Raw genomic sequence first — 21136 nt, 5'->3', positions numbered from 1 at the left:
GTAGTCAGAAGCCAGTAAGTCTGACAACCAGTCTTACCAACCGGTCCAGGGTTGGCCGGGTAACTGGGCTGAGGAAGTCAGATAGGCAGTCGCTCATTGTAAAACATTGGTATACAGCTGCATCCGGTAAGACTGGAAGCCGACCTCAACATAGTTGGGAAAAGGCTCGGAAGGTGAAATAAACAAAAAAATATCGATAATTTTTATCGATAAATATTTTTTGCCACAGCAGTTACGTACGTAACGAATTTTTTTTGGAATGAAAAATAAAATAGTTCTCACTCCACTAGTATTTCAAAGGAGGTTTTATAACCCGCAATCAGATTCACACGTCTCCAAGATTTAGGAGCCCACTAAATAAACGTCAGTGCATCACTGCGAAATCTCTTAGACGCTAATTTTATAGACATTTGAATAGCAACAGCCTTCGGTCTTCTTATTGTACTATTTACGCAAGAAATACTTGGCACATAATACCTACCTTTATTCTAATTGTCGAATCTTCATTAATTTGGGAAGTGATATCCCCGTAAAGGCGTAAATAGACAAATTTATTCAAAGCTTGGATTTCTAGGAGTCATTTCAAAAGAAGGGGTCTTGATAGAATGGTGTGTATGTCCAATTTAAGTTGAGCTCTTGTCGTGATGTGAAAGTTTGTAAGCAGGGGTCAAAGTAGGTTGGTATGCGTGTATGGGAGAGCGTTATAAGCGTGGTCTATGGTTCGCACGCGTGCATTTGCCTCCAATGAGTGGAAGACTTTAATCGCATTCTATTTTTGAATTTTTGCCGCGTTTTTTTCAAACACAATTTTGGAACGTGAGTTTTTTGTTCATACAACGGAAAGTGTAGTGTTGTGATTTTTTTTTTCAATTTGAAATTTTTAATAGTTATTTTTTATTTATCTTTTTTATAGTTGTTTCCTTTGGTGTTTATTTTTAAAGAAGATATACCTGGAAAGGTAAGTGTTTATATTATATTTTAATTTTATTTTTGCCTTTTAATTCTTTTCTGTGCGTATAAATGAAAAAAAATTGTAGCAGTTAACTGAATACAAGTTTATAATAAAAATTCTTAACAAAAGTTAACATTTAAGAAATCTATACCTAGCGTGACGCATACATATACAGAACTTTTTTAAAGCTTACAAATTCAATTGTTCCGCAGTTACCAACCGCATAACGTGTAAACTGTTTACACATTGTTACAAAACTCTTAGAAAACATAACATTAAAACCAAAACAATACTGGAAAGTGTCAAAAAGATAATTTGTTTAAACAATAAAATTGAGAGCTTCCGTGCATAACTGCTATCTTTGTCCTAGATAAATAATTTATTATATACTTTCAATTTTAAAAACTATATTAGTGCATCCATTATAAAAAATTGATGAGCTTTTTGATCACGCTTAAGTTCTTAGATAAGTCACTAATTTGCATAAGTTTATTTGATGCTAATGTTATTTCCTCAGAAAATGTGTTAAGTAATAATTTAAAAGTAAAAATGTGCATCTAAAATACATTTTAAGGAAAAAAATTAAAAGCACGACATCTTACTTAACCAAAATCGATAAATAAATAAACGTGGACATATTATTTTCTTAAAAATTGTGTCCGTGAAGCTTCTTCTGGCCTCTTCTCCATTAGACTAACTTTTTTAAACGTGCAACTAGTGTGACGTTTCGTGAGAGCTTTCAAAGGCCCTTTAAGAATTTAAAACTTTTGATTTTGAACGAAAAAACAACGACATAATTCTATCGATAACATATCTCATATCTACCCATCCCTATATTCACAAAAAACAAAAAGATTTAAAAATGCGAACAAGCGTTACATAGATTGCGTAAATCGTAACATATAGGTATTCATAGCAAGTTCTTAGTAAACAATTAATGGAATCTATCGCGATTGCAGCCATGAGAGTCACAGATTATAATCGAACACTACATTTAATTATATTCAAAGAGGTTTCGTAGTATCGTGTGTTTAGTCTGTGGTTAGTTAGTTTTCGCGCAATATTTATCACGCGCGTGTTAGTTAAAAAGCCTTTTGCAAAAACGAGTATATTAAATACCAATAAGAAGTTAACAAAAAAGAGACTAAGTTATTGTCTCTGGCATTTTGAAAGTTTTTTTTTAGTAAACGATATTGTTATGATTTTTATTTAGCCAAAAGATGGCCATTATCATTTTTAAAAAACCATAAGTACCGATAATTCCCATAGAAACACATTTTTTTTTCAAGGTTTACGGGTGTTCCATTATTTCGAGTTGTCAAACTATCTCTCTACATGTTCACATAAAAGATCTCTACTAAGTTATTAAAGGTACAAATTATAATTTCAAACACCATCTATAATGATGACCTAAGCTTTCATAATTACCACTCTCATAACATACCTATTTAATATATTTGTAGTGTACTTACATCAACTAAAGCGTAATAAACATCTCACATCACACCAAAAACTGTCAAGCAATTTCCCAGATTGCGAATATCAATCACCATTACCAAATAGGTTGGTACCTACATTATTACCTTCTTGACCGAAATTATGAAAATAATGTCTTCAGAACACAAGTGTACCATCTATCTTCGTTGACAAGCGCAATTGAACTCTTGCGCAACATTAGTCAAAGCAAATGATGACTTATTACAAGTGCTTTAGAGTTGAAATTACGTTGGTAAGTGCGTCAGTTGTTAGGCTGTTAGGTCAGTGAATGGTTTACAAAAGATGGTAAATTGAGATATAATTGCTGGCTTTATTTTAGCGGTTTTACTACACTTCTATAACTTATCTATCCTTCGATTTACGATTGGAGATTGAACTTCGTCATTAGCATTAAATTCAGGTTTAGGTTGTAGAAGTCCGCAGTTAGATATTTATTTTTCTATTTAAAATTAAAAATCAAAATCAAAATTCGTTTATCGCAAGCTTGGCTGCAAAACAGCACTTTTCGAACGTCAGAAATTTACAAAAGACAGCCTCCAAAACGCCCACCCTTCACCACTTCCTATGTGTTTTTGCTGGGAAGAAGAAGTGGCGCAACAAACTCCCCAGCAACACATGCCTGTTTGTATTAAAGGATCAATTAATCTATCTGATAGTCACCCGGGATTAATTACTTATTTGATACCGTCCGATAACTATGCAGTTTCGGACGTGTTTACCAGTGACTTCATGATGGTAAAATGTAGGAACAAAACACGATTTGCAAAGCTTCTTATTGCTCACTTCAGGACGGCAAACCTATTTGACTAAAACTGTAATACACATTTCTTTGGAATAGCTTTTTTAAGAGGACGAATTGGAATTTTTGGCGCCAAGGATTTCAATTTTTCTCAGTAAATACAAAACGGATCAAAATACAACTTGGTTACCTGAAAGTTCATGATATAAACCTTATTGTGTTAGAAGTAGAAACATGATTAGGTAACTTTTATAACAGAGAAAAATATATCAAACATACCTCTTTTTAAAAAGAGATTCACATATTATGGGCATACGGGACCGATTTAAGCCCTTTTAACTTTTTTAGTAGTTGAGTATATACATACTCTTTAAAATTGTAGAAGGAATTTTTATCAAATTATCATTTCTAAATAATAAAATTACAAAACCATTTTGTCGCTTACGACTTTTAGTTATAAGCTAGCGCGCGTATTGTTATCCTCGCCCCGCTCAGACGCTCCGACCCCTTTTGGCGCCATAGATGCGCGTGCCGGTTATGGAATTATTGTTGACCAATTCCTCGCCTTAACCCTTTGTATGCCGGGGAGCGCAGATATACGCGAGACACAATTGATTTTCAACTGTTTTATAATTAGCGGCATAGAACAGTTGATCATAAGCATCCATGGAAAATTCCATTGCAACACCATAACTGCTTTGCCATTGAAGGTTTCACCATAAGCTTATTCTGGTTAGCTTATAATTTACATAATTTTATTGCAATTATGACATTGATATTTAATAATAGCGTGGTTTATCTGACTTCTTTGTATTAAAGACTAGCCGTTTTCCCATGGTTTCACTCGCATCTCGTGGTAACTATTTCCCATAGATAGTGGAATAAAGTATTGCATATGCTACTCGGGAAGAGCTTTCCAACAGTGAAATAATTTTTCAAATCGGTTCGGTCGTTTCAGAGCCTTTACGATACAAACAAACAAGAAAATGTTTCCTCTTTATCACATTAGTCTAGAAAACAAAATAACCTTTAGTTTGACTTTAATTTTCCATTTTATGATGTCTCTATTTGTCTTTAAAAATGGTTATAAATAAAAAATAAATATTATGCCCGTGCCAAAAATATGTAAAATATGACACAAGGTCTAAATACGGTTATTTGAGGTCATTCCAATATAGTGCTAAAATAAAAATCAAATATTATTTAACAGTTAAATACCAAAGATTATGAAACCGATAAATATTGGATAATCGAATAGTAATCGATCATTCATAAACGATCATCGATTAACCGCTGGCTTATTCTACACAATTTGATAGCTAGGTAACATTTAAAATGTCGAAACTTAAAAGCTGATTTAACCGCTCAGAAGAGATATTAAAGGAACAATAAAATGATGATTATTATGTATAGTTTGGCCAGTAAAAAGATTTAAAACGAGCTTTCTGTGTATACCTATCAATCACCCTGCAACTTAATTTTGTTTTTTTAGTGACTTAATCGTATGTTAAAAAGTACTTGTTCAAGTAGACATTGGGCTCCAGAAGGAACATGGTGGGTTTTAATCAGTAAGAGTCTGACACTCCCTCACGCTACTAACCTACAGCGGGTGGAGTCATTTGACGATTTCGCACCAGAAAAAAGCAATTATTTACCTAAAAGCTTCCGTAGGTTATTGTGAAAATAGCTCAATAATAATAGGTAGGTATAAAATAATAGCTAGGTGAATCCGGTTAGACCGGAAGCCGACCCCAAACATAGTTGGAAAAAGGATCGGGAGATGATGAATTGTGAAAATAGCTCGAAGTATATGATAAAAATACTTAGGTAACATAAATTGTCTCAGAAACCAAACGTTAAACACGTGAACTAAGTTTAAGCTGAACGCCACGTTTAATTAGATTGTCGAAACAGTTCGTCTTCACACGGCTTTATACACATTTTAATGTCGCATTGTTTTATGAGAGTACGGGAATGAGATTCGTAATAATATTTTCACCTACTTCCACGGTAACATACATTAGATATATGTGGGTATTTCATGTAACAGTGACGAAATTGTGAATTAAGTATCCGGTCATACGTTTTGGGTGGTAACCTAAAACTATAAGATCACAAATAACAAATCTCTTATGAAAAGATGATTCCGTTTTTGGATATTTTTTTAATTCTTTATATTCTTTGTGTACAGAAATGTATTAAAAAAATATGGAGAACTTTAGAGAAAGAGTTATTTTAATATTTTTTTGATTTCACCTCGCACGTCGTGACGAATGTAACTTCACCTTAATAAATACTTGTTTTTACGCATAAAATAGTAAGTAATCAATTATTTCTGACCAAGATAACGTATTTCAAAATAAAGTGTCAATTATCGACTAAAACACATACAAATTACACTAGGTAAAGTAAAAAGATTTAAGTTTATAGAATTGTCCATTGCGGGATCGTTAGTGCAGTCAGCTGGCCTATATCGATTTATGTAACTAGCTGAAGGTAGTTTACGGTTTAATTAAGCTGTAGGTTAAGTTTACCGCTTAACTTGTATTTAGTTGTTAATTAACAAGTAGTACCTAATTAATGGCTACTGGTTAGTCAGTCAGTATTATATAGGTACCTAAATTTCTGCCTCGCAAGTAGAACAATATAAAAATCATAGGTACTTGACTTGAAGTAGTATTCTTGAGAAAAATAATATGCCCAAAATCTCTGGTCCAAATTCTGAAAAAATACCTTGTCAATTTTGCTCTAGTTACTATCAGCACCTCATTTAGAAACAAACCTTTTTCTATCGCAATACTTAAAAAAAAACGAAAAGCATTACATCATTTCAAAAACAGAACATTGAACTTCCTAGAAAACGATTCAAACATGGAAGTCGGAACTCGGAACAAAAATCCCGCGCCAAAGATTTCTACATTCAATTTTATGGCTGGAAACCTGTATGAGGTATGCTCATCTCGCTAGACTAGACCTTGGACCTAGGAACGGGTCCTATGGGAACTTTCCCTGACCTCCAACCTCATGACAGATCATGCCTTTCGTTTTCACTAGCTAGCTTCGTGAATGCTGGCTGGTTATAACTGGCTAATTCGATATTTGAATGCGTTTTATTCTGTAATTGGAAGGCGTGGGAAATGCGTTTGGTTGTGTCGTTGGTGGAAATTAATTTGTTATCTATGGAGAAATTGTTTTTGGTTATTATATTGGGCTGGATTAGGAGTAATTACTTTTAATCTACGTTAATAAGTTTACTTAAAGATTGGATAAAAATATTACCTAATATGTTTATCAAATTTTTTTAAGCTGAAAAAAACTGATTAGGTACAGATAACATTTGTAAAAAAATATTCAAAACAAAAAAAACTGTTCTTGTAAAATTAATAAATACTTTATACCTTCAAATTATCCTCCAGAAAAAAAATGTTAAAGAAACCTTTGACTCAAGATTACTTACAGTTCACTGATTTTCTAATCAACCATAATCGTGACATCTCAAGATCAATTCCTGCCAATGCCATTAAATCGATTCAAATCATCTCGAGTTATCCAAGATATCGATACTTTAATCAATACTTGTCCACTCCATCGACAAGTTCCATTATCCGTCAAAACCTTTCCTGTCACGAACGTAACGTTTTTCCAATAATGACTCGTCATTTCACCGACGAATCGTGACGCTGCCCCCTGCAGTCGCGTTATGCGTTAAGAAGAAACGCTTCCTGATTGGCTAATTGGCGAGAGAAGAGCACGAGTTAAAAATTTCCACCAATCATGGGTGTATTTGCATGTTTGAGTTGGATTCCCATCGCTTTTGTAGTTTTCATCAGCTGGTCACAGGTCTCTTGTCGTACATAACAAGGAAGGAATGAGCGTTTATCACCACGCTTGCTCAGCGCGGATTGACAACCTAAGACTTGGTTCCCTTAAGATATTTTCCGTTATCGTTAGTCAGTTCAACAAACGCTTAAATAAAAACAAGAAACTATTTAAAAACATTGAATATACATAAGAAATACTCATCTAAAAGGATTATTTATTGGCACACCAACGGTATTACAAACGAAATGTACATATTTAAAAAAAAACATAAATTGTAGTAAAATGCTGGCTTGCTGTGCCTATACAATGACCTATGAATATACATGACCTATGGTCATCAAGTATAATAATGAAACAAGAACATTATATCATACCCATATGAGAAAAGCAAAGTACACACCAGACGTTTAAACCCACTGGTTCATACCATTTGACCTCAAAATGCAAGCACAATTCTTCACTACATTATGATAATACCCTTTATACCCAATTTCTCACAGAGATAACCCTAATGCGTCTTATCCGACTGCATCTAAAAGAGGTATTATGTATTGTTAGTCATAAATTACAAGCATGCGATGATTTGTAGTAATAAAGATATGAATTTTGAAAAGATTGCTCTCGTCACGGCTTTTTGGTTTTTGAGGTGAAAAATATTATGTTGTGTAAGGGATTTTTGGGTTTATGTATCTAGGGCATTTGAGAATAACCCTTCATTTTCATTTCATTTTTTATAGGACGTTCCTTACATAACAATTTTATCTACCTGGTCTTTACGACTGAGCGAGCATTGATTCAAAATTTAAAATACTGATTTTAAGCTTAATTAAATCGTGTTACATCTTCAATGCTATTTGTTTGTGTAAGAAAAGAAAAAATACGTGTCCATTATTTTAGGGTTATTTAAAAGACTACTTAATATATATTTTTTTTAATTTACTCCCAAAACTCACACGAGTTTGCCCATCAATTACCCATACTTCTCATCACAACATACGCTTATACCCTCAAGCTACACTTCTGACATAATGAGTGCAATCTTCCTCACGAAACTATTATTATCACGCAGTTCTGACTATCTTTCTGATTCGAAATCTTTCGTCGTCAATAATATCTTTATACATACTTATATTTCAGCTTTATAAGTAACTAAATAACCTATTTTACTTGCTAGTCAGACTCAAAAACTACCACTTATTATCTTGCTCCATTTTCCCATCGAATGACGTCACGTCTATGTCTTTACCTAGAAGTGACGTAACACACAATTAAATCGTGTTATATCTTAGTTGTTATTTGGCTGTGAGAGAAAAGAAAAAATAGATGTCCATTATTTTAGGGTTATTTAAAAGACGGACTAATTACTTTTTCCAATTTACTCCCAAAACCCATGTATTTGGCCATCAATTACCCACACTTCCCATCACAACATACGCTTCAACCCTCAAGCAACACGTTTGACATAATGAGTGCAATCTTCCTCACGAGACTATCATTATTACGCGGCATTTAAAATCTTTCTATAATATCTAACTTTATAACTTTCTCAATGGTCAAGTTTGTAATACTTTTTTGGCTTTTGAAGTTACTAACAATGCGTTCTTAACAATCAATTTTAATAACTCAATCATTTATTTCATTCCATAATGTTTTTTTCAGGTGGTAAATTATAAATTATGAGATTATCATGGACCCAATTGCTCAATAGTACCAAAAAATACCCCAAACATACGTAATTATTGTGATTCATGTTTCCACCATAAATAACCTATTTTGTTTGCCAGTCAGTCCCAAAAACTACCATTTATAATGCTGCTCCATTTTCCCACTTCAACTTACCCAAAACTCATAGATATTTGCCCATTTTCCCATCACAACATACGCTTGTACCCTCAAGCAACACGTTTGACATAATGAGTGCAATCTTCCTCACGAGACTATCATTATCACGCGGCTCTGACTGCCGGGACACGAGTGTTGGTAAACTTCATTATAAGTGTAGACGCCTAGGGGTGAGGCATGTCATATTTGTAAATAAAGCTTTTTTAAACCATTGCTGATTAGCCATTGATGAAGTGCCTTTTTCTTTTTTAATCTTCATTATAACTGTAGTGATGCCTGGAGGTTCGTTATGCCATTTTTGGTGGTTTTTAAACGATAATTTGATAGTCATTGATGGAGAAAATATACTTTTTCTGTTTCGCAAGAGTATTTTTGTAAGTTACTCTCATTTATTTCTGATTTATAGGACCAATGGATGATTAAAAAAAATAAAAAACAGTACCTACAGTTAAAAAGCTCTGAAAGTTTTTTGTAACATAATTTCTTCAAAATGTGGTCTGTTGTAAACAGCACATCCTAATTCTTTTTGCTTAAAGTAATTTCAGTGGCTCATACCTCAAACCCTTGCGATTGCAACAATTGAACCAAGACAGCAGAATAAGTACATTATATAATTACATCACCATAGTTCACCAACACCATTAATTGAATAATACCTCTATGCATACTCATGGCTACATAATACCCTCGAAATTGCCATATCAACTAGAGAGTACATACGTAATCAGTAATCTACCAATCACCATACATACCATGCCTTGAAATGACCTTTCACAAAGTTATTTATTCTCATCATCATCTGCCTAGCCTTTTTGCCAACTATGTAGGGGTCGGCTTCTAGTCTAACTAGATGCAGCTGAATACCAGTGCTTTACAAGGAGCGACCGCCCGACTGACTACCCGTAACGACTGCCAAGGATGTTCAATGACAGCCGGGACCTACAGTTTAACGTGCCATCCGAAACACAGTCATTGGTGTCTAAGATATTAGAAAGTACATAGGTACAACCTTTATAAAAGTTGCATTGATACTTGCCTGTTGGTTCTTTACCACCACGACTCACTCAAAACCCCTAGCTAATTAGTCTAAATTAATTAAATAATGTAAAACTATAATAACCTCGAAATTGCCATATCAACTAGACAGTACGTAATCTACCAATCACCATACCATAGGTAAAGCGACCTTTCAAAAAGTTATTCAATCTATCAATCACATATTTGGTAGCTTACAATTGCATACACTTGGACAATGATAAGGCGTAACTTAGAATAACATAGCTGTACTTAAATGTCATATAACATGACATGGTACTGAAGTGTGATAAAGTTATGTAATGAAGAAATTGTGCCAAGTGCTTGGGTTGTTCGTACTTTGGAACTTTTTGGACCAAGCTTATAAGTAAGTAGGTACTGCTTAATAGGTGAACTGAAAAGAAAAACAATTTAACTATTTTATTTTCACACAATTTTAGCAGTTCATACCTAGGTGCGCAAAATTGTTTCTTTTTTAAACGGTTTTATTTAGCTTACCCTGTTTGTTTTTATGATCTGAGTATGTTACTGTATAATTTATTTTTAACTTTAGTTAAGAAGAAAAATTTCTCACCCACCCAGCTAGGCATACCTAATGGTATTTAGTAGGCCTATAAACAAAATAATCGTTAAGTATTTTGTATTTAAGTGCTGTTAACTTAATAATTGCTATACACAATTGCGAATTACTTAATCAACTTTAAGCAATTGCAAATACAAAAGGGCCTTGACGAAGGCCAGATTTTAAGCCACAAGCCAGATATGTCTTTGAAGAGATCGAAAATTAATTTATACGAGTGGATTTTGACACATGGGGCTATGCAAGGTAAGTAGCCTTTTGACATTTATAGTGCTTATCGAAGGTGGTCATCAGAACTTTCAAGTTGTTATGTAAATATAACTTTGTTGTACTTAGGCCATACTTAGGCTTACACATAATGTGTTAAGTTTATGCTTAATGTAACATATTTGCTATGCCTTTCCAATAACGTGGTAAAATGGTGTAAAAACTATGCAAGTAAAACGATTCAAGCCTGACATCATCATCACCCTAGCACGGGCCAGGGTAACCGGATGCGGCTGAGTTACCCGGGCAACCCAATACCCATTGGTTAGACTGGTGTCAGACTTACTGGCTCCTGAATACCCGTAACGACTGCCAAGGATGTTCAATGACAGCCGAGACCTACAGTTTAACGTGCCATCCGAAACACAGTCATTGATGTCTGAGATATACTTAGAAAGATCGAACCCACACACTCATACTCGAGAGGTTAGTTCTTTATCTACTATGCCACCACGACTTCTACCAGATATTTGAAAACCTTCATAACAAATGACTATCGTAAGCAACCCAAATAATTAAGCTAGAACAACGAGGTTCCTTACGAAAGAGTGTCGATGATATCTTAGTAAGAACTGTCGACTCCCACGCATGTGCCACGATAGCTTATAAGTGTCATAGATAGCTATATTAATGACTTTATTAGCAAGAAGTGTGTGTGTAGCTCATTAGATTTGGCAGATTAATTGTATGTTTTTTTTTTTGATTTTGAGACGTGATTTATTTCAAATGTTATGAAGATTTTTATAAGAGAGCAGTCTTCTTTATAGTTTTAGTATACCAAATGTTTTTCACTTTTCTTAATTTCATGTAAGTAGTATGTAAGAACTATTTTAATAATGAAAACAAATTCAGAAAGACCTAGTCGCATAGTTATAAATAATTACTGTACTTAAAGCTTAACTAGTGCCAAGTTTAATAAGAATCTGTTCAGCCGTTTGCGCGTTTTAAAGTTAAAGAAACTTTCTTTTTTTATCATTGTGATTTGAAACTTGACGAGACTTAGCGCAGTAGCACTTAAGCCTCACTAAATAAAAGAAAAAAAAGTATATAATAATGTTTATTTTGTTAGTAGTTAAGTTAAAGACAAAGAAATTATCATGATATTTTCATTGAAACCAACTTGGTCACTTGCCCTTCAGTCAAGAGTGACCGACCGATTTCAGACGACAAATGCTCGCGAACTCTTGCGCAGTCGACACAAGGACGATGTTTGAGGCTAATGCAGTCGAAGTAATTGGACAATATTTGTATATGTGTCGCAATGTTTGATTATTGCTACTATTGCATTGTGACTACGTTTGTTTTGCTTTGCGAAAATATCGCGAATTAGATGTGATGTGATTGATTGAAGGATTTTAAGTGTGTTTGAAGATTGGTTTAGTAAGCTTAAGGATCTGAGTTGTATTATGATACCGATATGTTGAAAGGGTTTCTCTTGTTAAACGTGACAATATTCTTTTGAATATCTCAACTAATGTTTTAAAGAGGTAGGTAACATTTTCCTGTTTGTTTGTTACCTCAAGGTACCGGAACTAAGTATTGGACAGATGACCGAATGAAAAATTCCTTCACTGTTGGAAAGCTACACCCTTCTCGAGAAACATAGGCTGTCTAATACCCCGTTATATAGTTCTCAAAAGACGTGGGTGAAACCGTAAGATCTTCATTTATTTTGTACTCTAAAGAACTATTGAACCGATTTATAAAATTCTTCTACTGTTGAGGAGCTACACTATATATTTGATTAATCTGTATATTCCTATCACACTATCACATATTATAACATCAAACATGACTAGCTAGAAGACATACCAGGTAACATCTGTATAGCTCTCAATACACGCGACATTACATAATATAATGACTAGCTGTTACACGCAGAAGCACGTGACCTTTCACACTTTTTGTTACAAACATACATACATACGTCAATATGTATGCATGTATTAAAATATGTTGTAAAACGACGACTTGAGGAATTGTTTGAAAGAGTTACTAAGGTTCTGGAACTCTTTTATCAGCCTGTGGTCGCACTGTTGAACGTAAGCGGTAGACCTCCCCGTGGTCTATTTTTTTCGTTTGTTTTCTAGGTATTATAATGGTGATTTATCTAATTTGAGATACAATATAAGCTCAACGACTCCACCCATAGCGGAGCCATTTGATGAATTCGAATTAATAAGTACAGATTGACAGACGTGCCCGCGAATCTTCCTGCCTATGGATGTGGATGTCGTATGCAGTTGTAATATGTTTCCTAGTAAAATATATCTTTGCTTGCAGTACTGAATAAACTTCTTTAGAAAAATTTAAAAACGAAAAATAGTTGTAAGAAATAAATAACTTTGTCTCATTTGAGGAATCTATCTCATATTTACATAACTTAGTCTTAGAATTATTTACATAACAACAATATAAAGAGATGACATTTAGGCATAAGGTCATAGGTCCTTACTTTCGAACTGAATTGTATAGAAGGAGAGAAATCACACAACAAATAGTCTATTGATGACTTACGCATGTGTGAGAAATTGTATGACTGTGTATGACTTGCACACTGATATCATTGTCCTACATAGGTACTACCTATACTAATATTATAAAGCTGACGAGTATTATAAAGCTGAAGAATGTGTAAATAGTTTGAACGCGCTAATCTCCGGAACTACTGGATCGATTTGAAAAATTATTTCAGTATTAGGTAACCTATTTATAGAGGGAAGCTATAAGCGAAGTAACTATTAAAGTAATCTTTGCTATAAGCTATTCTTTATCATAGTGCGTGGTGTAGTCGACACGGGATGCGAAAGAAACCGCTTGTTGAAGCTAGTTCATAACAATTATGGGACCCAAAATATATGCCTATGCTTCGCAACTGAAGTAGACCTATAGGCAGACTTGGACCGTCGTACCACAAAAACTTTAAAACGTCTGTTAAACACTTGTCTAAAAAAATTTGATTATGACGTTGAAATAAGATCCATTTTGCTGCCACACTTTTTTCAGACAGGTTTTCAACAGATGTTTAAGTTTTTGTAGTAAGGCTGTGAGAGTTGTAACATGTGTTTAAAAACATATATTATTGTAAATACATGTTATTATTTCCCCAAACAACAGTTGCACAATACTTACATAAACAACGAATGTTCCGCGGTAAGTTTGTAAGTGTAAAGCACATAGTTTACAGGTCAAATGTATTTAGACAAATACTTGTAGTTACTGTGTTAAGCTTTGTGTCAATAGTTCACGTAAAGGAAGCTAAGTGGATATGTTTATTTGTGGAAAATGTAGGTCAGTTATCTGGCAACACGCGACTATGCGAAAAATAGTATTTCGTCCTATGCCGCGAGAATGTTCAAAAGAGTTACCGCGGCCCTGATACGTAAAGGGCTCCATAAGGAACATTGATTTTAGTCAGCATAAGTGTGACAGCGGTATCATATGACACAGGGGCCATTTGATCATTTCCACAGAAATACATCCATATTTTTACTATTTTTATGAAAGTAAAATTTCGATTGTTCGTTTGCTATTGCAACTAGTTTAACGTTTCAAAAGAACCTGCAAAGGGTCTATTTGAAATAAAAAGCATTGACTTTACCGCGCTAATCTCAGGAACTATTGGACTGATTTAAAAATTTCTTTAAGCGCTAAATTTATGCTATTTAAGGAAGGCTCTTTCCGTTTTATTGATCTAAGGGCAAAAATTTGATGATTTATTATTTTAAAAGATACAAATAAATGTAAATACACTAGCAAAAGCCATACCAAAAGGTTATAGGTGAAAACAAAAGTGTTACCTTTCAAATGTTTACACAGTCATAAAACAATATGAGCCGTGAAATCATAATATAATGGTACTCTCACTTCGCTCTCAATTGTAGGGGACTTATGCATTATGTATGGGGTTTCAAATTAATATGATAATGTATCACTTTAGTATGATAATAGACTGTTAGTCGAAGCGTGACTAATGTGCTCTATTTTTGACTGCCTCGTTGGTCTAGCTGTCGCAAATGCGGCTGCTGAGCACGAGGTCTCGGGTTCGATTCCCGAGTCGGGCCGAAATCGCTTTGTGGGTTTTAGAAGACTTTCACAAAGCAGCCCGGAGCCTGGAAGTTGGTGATTGATACACCCGTGCATCGGAGAGCACGTAAATGTCGGTCCTGCGCCTGATCTCTCTCCGGTCGTGTCGGATTGCCGTCCCATCGGATTATGAGAGTGAAGGAATAGGGAGTGCACCTGCGTCTGCGCAAATGCTTGTGCACTATAATATGTCCTGCGCAATTGGCTGATCTCCTTAAATGAGAACAGCCGCCGTAGCCGATAATCGGCTAGGAGGACATCCATCTCTATCTAATGTGCTCTATGACTTAAGAGTATTATTTAATGAGTATTAAGTAAGAGTAAGAGAGGCCTTTGTCCATCTGTGGGACAGTTAACAACTGTAACCTTTTCCCAACTATGTTAGGGTCGGTTTCCAGTCTAACCAGACGCGGTTGATGTTTTAAATATGTATTTAGCAGTAGGATAATATAGGATAGACTCAATTAAAATATTCTATGAACAAAATAGGACTTGATTTTGAAAACTTTGCTTTGTGTTTATTCAGATTACCTATCCATTATCTGCTTACGCCTGCCCTATGTTACTCTGATGTGTAAACTAAGATATGATTTTTAACCACATAGGAAGTGGTGAAGGGTGGGCGCTTTGGGGACTGTCTTTTGTAGATTTCTGACGTTCGAAAAGTGCTGTTTTGCAACATAATTTGAATGAATGACTTTTGATTTCGAATTTGCAAAACCTACTTCAAAAAAAGGTGATTCTCAGTGTTACTAAGAACTATGACTAAAATCCTGCAATAGGTTTTGCGTGACAATGTAACAAACATTCACGTCAAGCTTCGTCGTTTGTAAAGTTAGTGATATGATTCCACCGCAGTCGATATTACCGTTTTGGGCAAACTAAAGCATTTCACATTTTCTCCGTACTATTTACCGTACAAACCAACTTCAATATAACACTTACATCACGAAAAACCATCATATTTAGAAGAAAACCGCACTGTTGGTAACACGGAAGAATTCTGTATCGACATCGACAAGTCGATATTTTGTCGATAACTTATGACTATCGATATTATTGTATTGTAATGTTGGTATTCCTTATTTGCTACTCATTTTATTGTGCGCTGAAATGCTGAAATGGTGTCAAAAAGTCACGCTCATATTTGCGATTGCAAACTTATTGGTAGGTATAGATAATTGACTAGACACCTACCTACATAAGCACTAAAACAAAATTACCATACCTTTAGTAAGTAGGTTTTTACTATTGTATATCTAACTTTAGAACTCTCATACATGCATTTAAAAAGCAGTGCACTTTTACTTCCGACTGTGAATCAAATGAAATTCAATGACTCGGAAAATCCAAATTGATACTATCTCTGAACCAAAAACTACCATTTACGGTACAATCTCTACCTACATGGCAATCATTAGGACATAAGAGAAAACCGTTCCACACGACTTGTCAGTTCGATATAGATTCCACAGAGTTATAACTAGGAACTAAAGTTTGGCAGTCACTAAGTTAGCACATTATCACTAGAATGATGTGGATAAAAATAACCATATTTTTTTTTTACAAGAAGCTTTCATATTATTTATAGGGTTAAATCGTTTAGCACCACAAAAATTATCAGATCTTAGAATGGGTCAGTATCTATATGTATAAATAGCTTTCGCCAACCAGCGGTGGTCTACTTCACGGGGTAGGCTCGCAGGAATAGTGAAGTTTCCGATCCTTTTAGGTACAAATAAAAAAAATGATTCCTTCTTATTATATTAGTTAGATGACTAATTTGAGAAACAATCCCTTTGACTTTAACTCCCTTTTCATATCGAAAGGTAACTTCAAAACAAAGCTGACATGAACAGGGTCTATGGATCGCATCTTAAGTTCCCACAAGACCTACGTGTTCTAACCTAGGCTTTATTGGCGAAAGTTCTGTCATGTTATATCAAGAGATGGTCGATAGAATAGTGTGGGTGGGTTTGGGAAAATGTAATTTAATGAAACGGATTTTGAATTTGAACGTTTATAAGACGTTTGAGTGAGAGTTAGTTAACAATCATAAGGTTTTGTCTTACTCAAAGTCAAAGTCAATCTCATAATTTTTATTTGGAAGGTACTAGTTTTGTAGTTCTGCTAGTGTGTAAAAATCTCATAAAATTCACACAATTCAATCAACAATATTTGTTCTTATTCAATGAAAAATCGATTCTAATATAACCTTTTACATCCCTAATCGGCATTTATAACTATAATTATAAGTATTACAACATCATAAAAACTGACTATGACCCTAGTTACGTGAGTTCGTAATTAACGACCATTGATTGATATTATTTTGGACCTCCGAAGATGTTAACATAATTACATAATGCAAGTCAACTGAAGGTCTTAATTTGTTATTAATAACGATCAAGTATGCAGATATGGTCAGAGGTCAATGACGGTACAAATTGGAATTTCCTTAATTTATTTGTATCTATTGAATTTGTTTTAATGATATCGGAACAAACATTTAAATGACATTAGACCTTCTATTATTGATCGAGATGTTTTTTATACGTACATGAGAAAAATACTCTTTTTTAATGGGAAAGGATCTTTCCGCTGTTGGTGAAACGTGACGAAGTGTCAGACTCTTTCTGACAAAAACCATGTTCCTTCTTAAGCCCCTCCTTATGTAGTAACCAGGGCCGCGGTAGCTCTAGGAAAATTACTCTTAACTACCTATTAGAAAGTTTCAGAGGTTTTTTCAATATTGACCGACTTAAAATGCCGGATACCACTTAAAAATATTCGCCATTATTACCTAATTAATTGCAATAAATTACTCTTATTATGCGAGAAGCCGAAAATCGATCTCAGTGGCGTGCACTTGGAGAGGCCTATGTCCAGCAGTGGACTGCGATAGGCTGATAATGATGATGATGATGATGATGACTCTAATTTTTATTACGAGCAAAACAGGCAAACTCTCGTTTAACATAATATACTAGGACATCATAAATCGTGGTGGCCTAGTGGGTAAAGGACCAACCTCTCAATTATGAGGGCGCGGGTTCGATCCCAGGTCAGGCAAGTACCAATGCAACTTTTCTAAGTTTGTATGTACTTTCTAAGTATATCTTAGACACCATTGACTGTGTGTCGGATGGCACTTTAAACTGTAGGTCCCGGCTGTCATTGAACATCCTTGGCAGTCGTTACGGGTATTCAGAAGCCAGTAAGTCTGACACCAGTCTAACCAAGGGGTATCGGGTTGCCCGGGTAACTGGGTTGAGGAGGTCAGATAGGCAGTCGCTTCTTGTAAAGCACTGGTACTCAGCTGAATCCGGTTAGACTGGTAGCCGACCCCAACATGATTGGGAAAGGGCTCGGAGGATGACTAGGACATCATAAATCCCAAAGAAATCACGCAAAAACCAAACCTAAAGTCTCTCAACACAGCACCACTTATCAAAAAGTACCAGGGCAGCATAAAACGGCAGAGTCTATTTTTAAACCTAGAACATTTTATATGGCGCGAAGAAAGTGCAGGCTGGCTGGCCTTGATCCTATTAGAGGCTTCGTAGGTCATTCATCTGAGATGCGCGTGAGTCTAGACTTAGCGGAAAGATTCACTAATTTGAGATTTAGTGTATGTAGATTACCTATTATGTATGTTTTTGGGGTTATGTAATTCATGTGTAGAGATGGGTTTTGGTTACTAATGATGCTTCGTAGGTTGGTGGTTATAATTAGCTAGGTCTTTTTGCGGATTCACCCGCGTCTTGACAGAACGAAACATATTGATAACTGGATAAAACATTGTCTATGTATATATAGACTTATAGACTGTACTGACCCGGGGATAGTATAGCTTCCTTTTATTTTTAAATCCGTTCAAGAGCTTCGGAGCTTATTCAGTAAGTGATAGTGAATCAGTCGCTACGGGTAGTCAGAAGCCAGTAAGTCTGACACCAGTCCAACCAAGGGGTATCGGGTTGCCCGGGTAACTGGGTTGATTAGGTCAGATAGGCAGTCGCTCCTTGTAAAACACTGGTATTCTGATGAATCCGGTTAGGCTGGAAGCCGACTCCAACTTAGTTGGGAAAAGGCTCGGTAGATGATGACATAGACTATAGAACCGGGATAGTGTATGATCCCTTTTATTTTTAAATCGGTTCAGGAGTTTCGGAGTTTGTTCAATCAATAACTGTGAATTAGGACACTGATGAGAGAGTAGAGATGCTGCAACTATTAACTCATCTACTACGTTAAACGATTAGCTTCGTAAAAGCTTTATAAAATTGCATCATAATTGGTTAAATAGTTGCATCGTGTTAACACATTACGCTAAGCTTTTTAGCGCCATATGCAAATTGAGTTCCTTTTTACATAAATTATATTTTATTTCGCACAAAACTTGTCAATTAATAAAACATTTATTTATTTCCTAAAAACACTAGGTTACATTAAAAATATAAATCAAAATAAATTATGCAACTTATCGACACTAGAAATTATCGTTCACAAGCTTAGAAGCTGAGACTATCGGATAGAAAAGTGTTTCCTTTCTAAAAGTACAGTCGCGGGGTCAAGTGTCATAATATACGAATGACAACGCGATGTTACATAATGTGACGTGTAACTGTGATAGTTAGAGCGAAGAGTATTCTTCGTATATATCTTGTTTATGTAACTGATTGTACTTGGAGAGTTGCAGATGGGCGTTTTTTGGATGTCAGATGACTTTTGGTAGGTATTAAAAATCAAGTTTCATACGAATGTCGCAGTAAACAGCTGTCAACTTTCAAAGATAAATAGCATTTTTTGTACTGACTGACAGAATTGTAAACTACACCAAAAAATGGGTAGACGTTCTTTTTTTTATCTCTACATTGAAATTCTAATGTTACCGGTTTTCAGCGACTTAATTGCAAACTTCATATATGTATAAGTCCAATTATTGTTCGATAGATATTGACATAATTATAATTAAGACGTTATAGGTACATTAAGTTTGTGAAAAAGTTGACAAGTAACATTCAATATGCATGTGTGAAAACTATTATACTTGAACAAAAACAGGAGTAATATATAAACATGTAGGTATACTAAACACAATGCAGTAATAAAATAGCCGTAAAACGCCATAGTAATTTTAATACATAAAACGAATCGGAGCAGTGAAACTGATGTCTACGTAACGACCATAGAAACTAATAAGTCAAGTCAGAGTCGTTTGTCTGTTTGAAAAGTTAGTCCACTAGCCGTTTTCCTATTGTTTATCCATAAAATATTGGGATTAGTGTAGCTTTCCAACAGTGTATAATTTTTCAAAACGGTTTACTAGTTTCGGAGCCCTACAAACAAACAAAAAATGTTTCCTCTTAATTTTAATAGTATAGATTGATTGATTTATTTAATACTTCTTGCACATATAGTACAATGGCGGACATAACGCCTAAGAACGCCTTATAAATAAGATGTGACTTTTGTCTCTTAAATCTCGAGTGAAAATACAAACAAATGAAGCTGTAGAAAAGTAGCCTAGCGGAGTAATGTTGGAGTCTAAGTTGAACCAGCCCATGAACTGTAAAATATAATAAAAATAATGGCGTCCAAGGCAGATTTCAGCCACGACGGTTCACGTATATAAGGAGATCAGCCATCTGCGCAGGACATATTATAGTGCACAAGCATTTGCGCAGACACAGGTGCACTCACTATTCCTTCACTCTTATACCGAAATGCGAGTATACCCGAAGGAAACTCTAGTTCACTGAGCCAAGAATAAGCCACATAAGATGTTGAAACAAGACGGATGGCGTGCTGAATTTATTAATATGATCACTAAAACAATAGGTTTAATGTGCGAACATTACGTGGGAAATAAAATTATGTTCTTTCCTATATATTACTATGCATATTAATGCAACGTAGTGTTGTTCTACGTTATCGTTAATCGATTTAGTAATTTATACGGGTTACTAAAAGATTTAGTTCGTGGTGTCATAACTGTGCTATATTTTTAAATACATATCCGTTTTACCGCGTTTTCACCCCCGCTTGTTGTGATCTACTAAATATAGCTTACTCGAGAAGAGTGTGGCTTTCCAACCGTAAAATATTTTTCGGTTCAGTAGTTTCGGAGCCTTCAGGGTACAAACAAAGGAATGTTTTCTCTTTATTACATTAGATTATGTAGATAAGGACTTCTCACCTTCAATGATCCAATTAATATTTTATTTACTTTTTTATTCTGGCGAAATTTTACTTATTTTTTACATTTATTACAACACAGTTATTTAAAAATCGCAGCGTCCAAAACGCCGCGTTC

The 21136-nt window shown here is 34.8% G+C and overlaps 1 protein-coding gene across 4 annotated transcripts in view; it reads left to right on the top strand.

Moving 5' to 3' along the window:
* The first annotated feature begins 714 nt into the window (after nt 1–714).
* LOC110377117 (uncharacterized) overlaps nt 715–21136 on the top strand; it is a 32723-nt gene continuing 12301 nt past the window's right edge. For 3 of the 4 annotated variants that reach the window (XM_021335819.3, XM_049845524.2, XM_021335818.3), the window contains exons 1-2: nt 715–816; nt 914–958. The gene's annotated coding sequence lies outside the window, so the exon portion shown is untranslated. The remainder of the gene's footprint in view (nt 817–913; nt 959–21136) is intronic. The other variant, XM_021335820.3, reaches the window with a different exon arrangement.

The sequence above is a fragment of the Helicoverpa armigera genome, chromosome 25, assembly GCF_030705265.1.
Source record: "Helicoverpa armigera isolate CAAS_96S chromosome 25, ASM3070526v1, whole genome shotgun sequence".
In the NCBI taxonomy this organism is placed as follows: domain Eukaryota; kingdom Metazoa; phylum Arthropoda; class Insecta; order Lepidoptera; family Noctuidae; genus Helicoverpa; species Helicoverpa armigera.
This window is presented reverse-complemented; position numbering and strand designations above follow the sequence as displayed.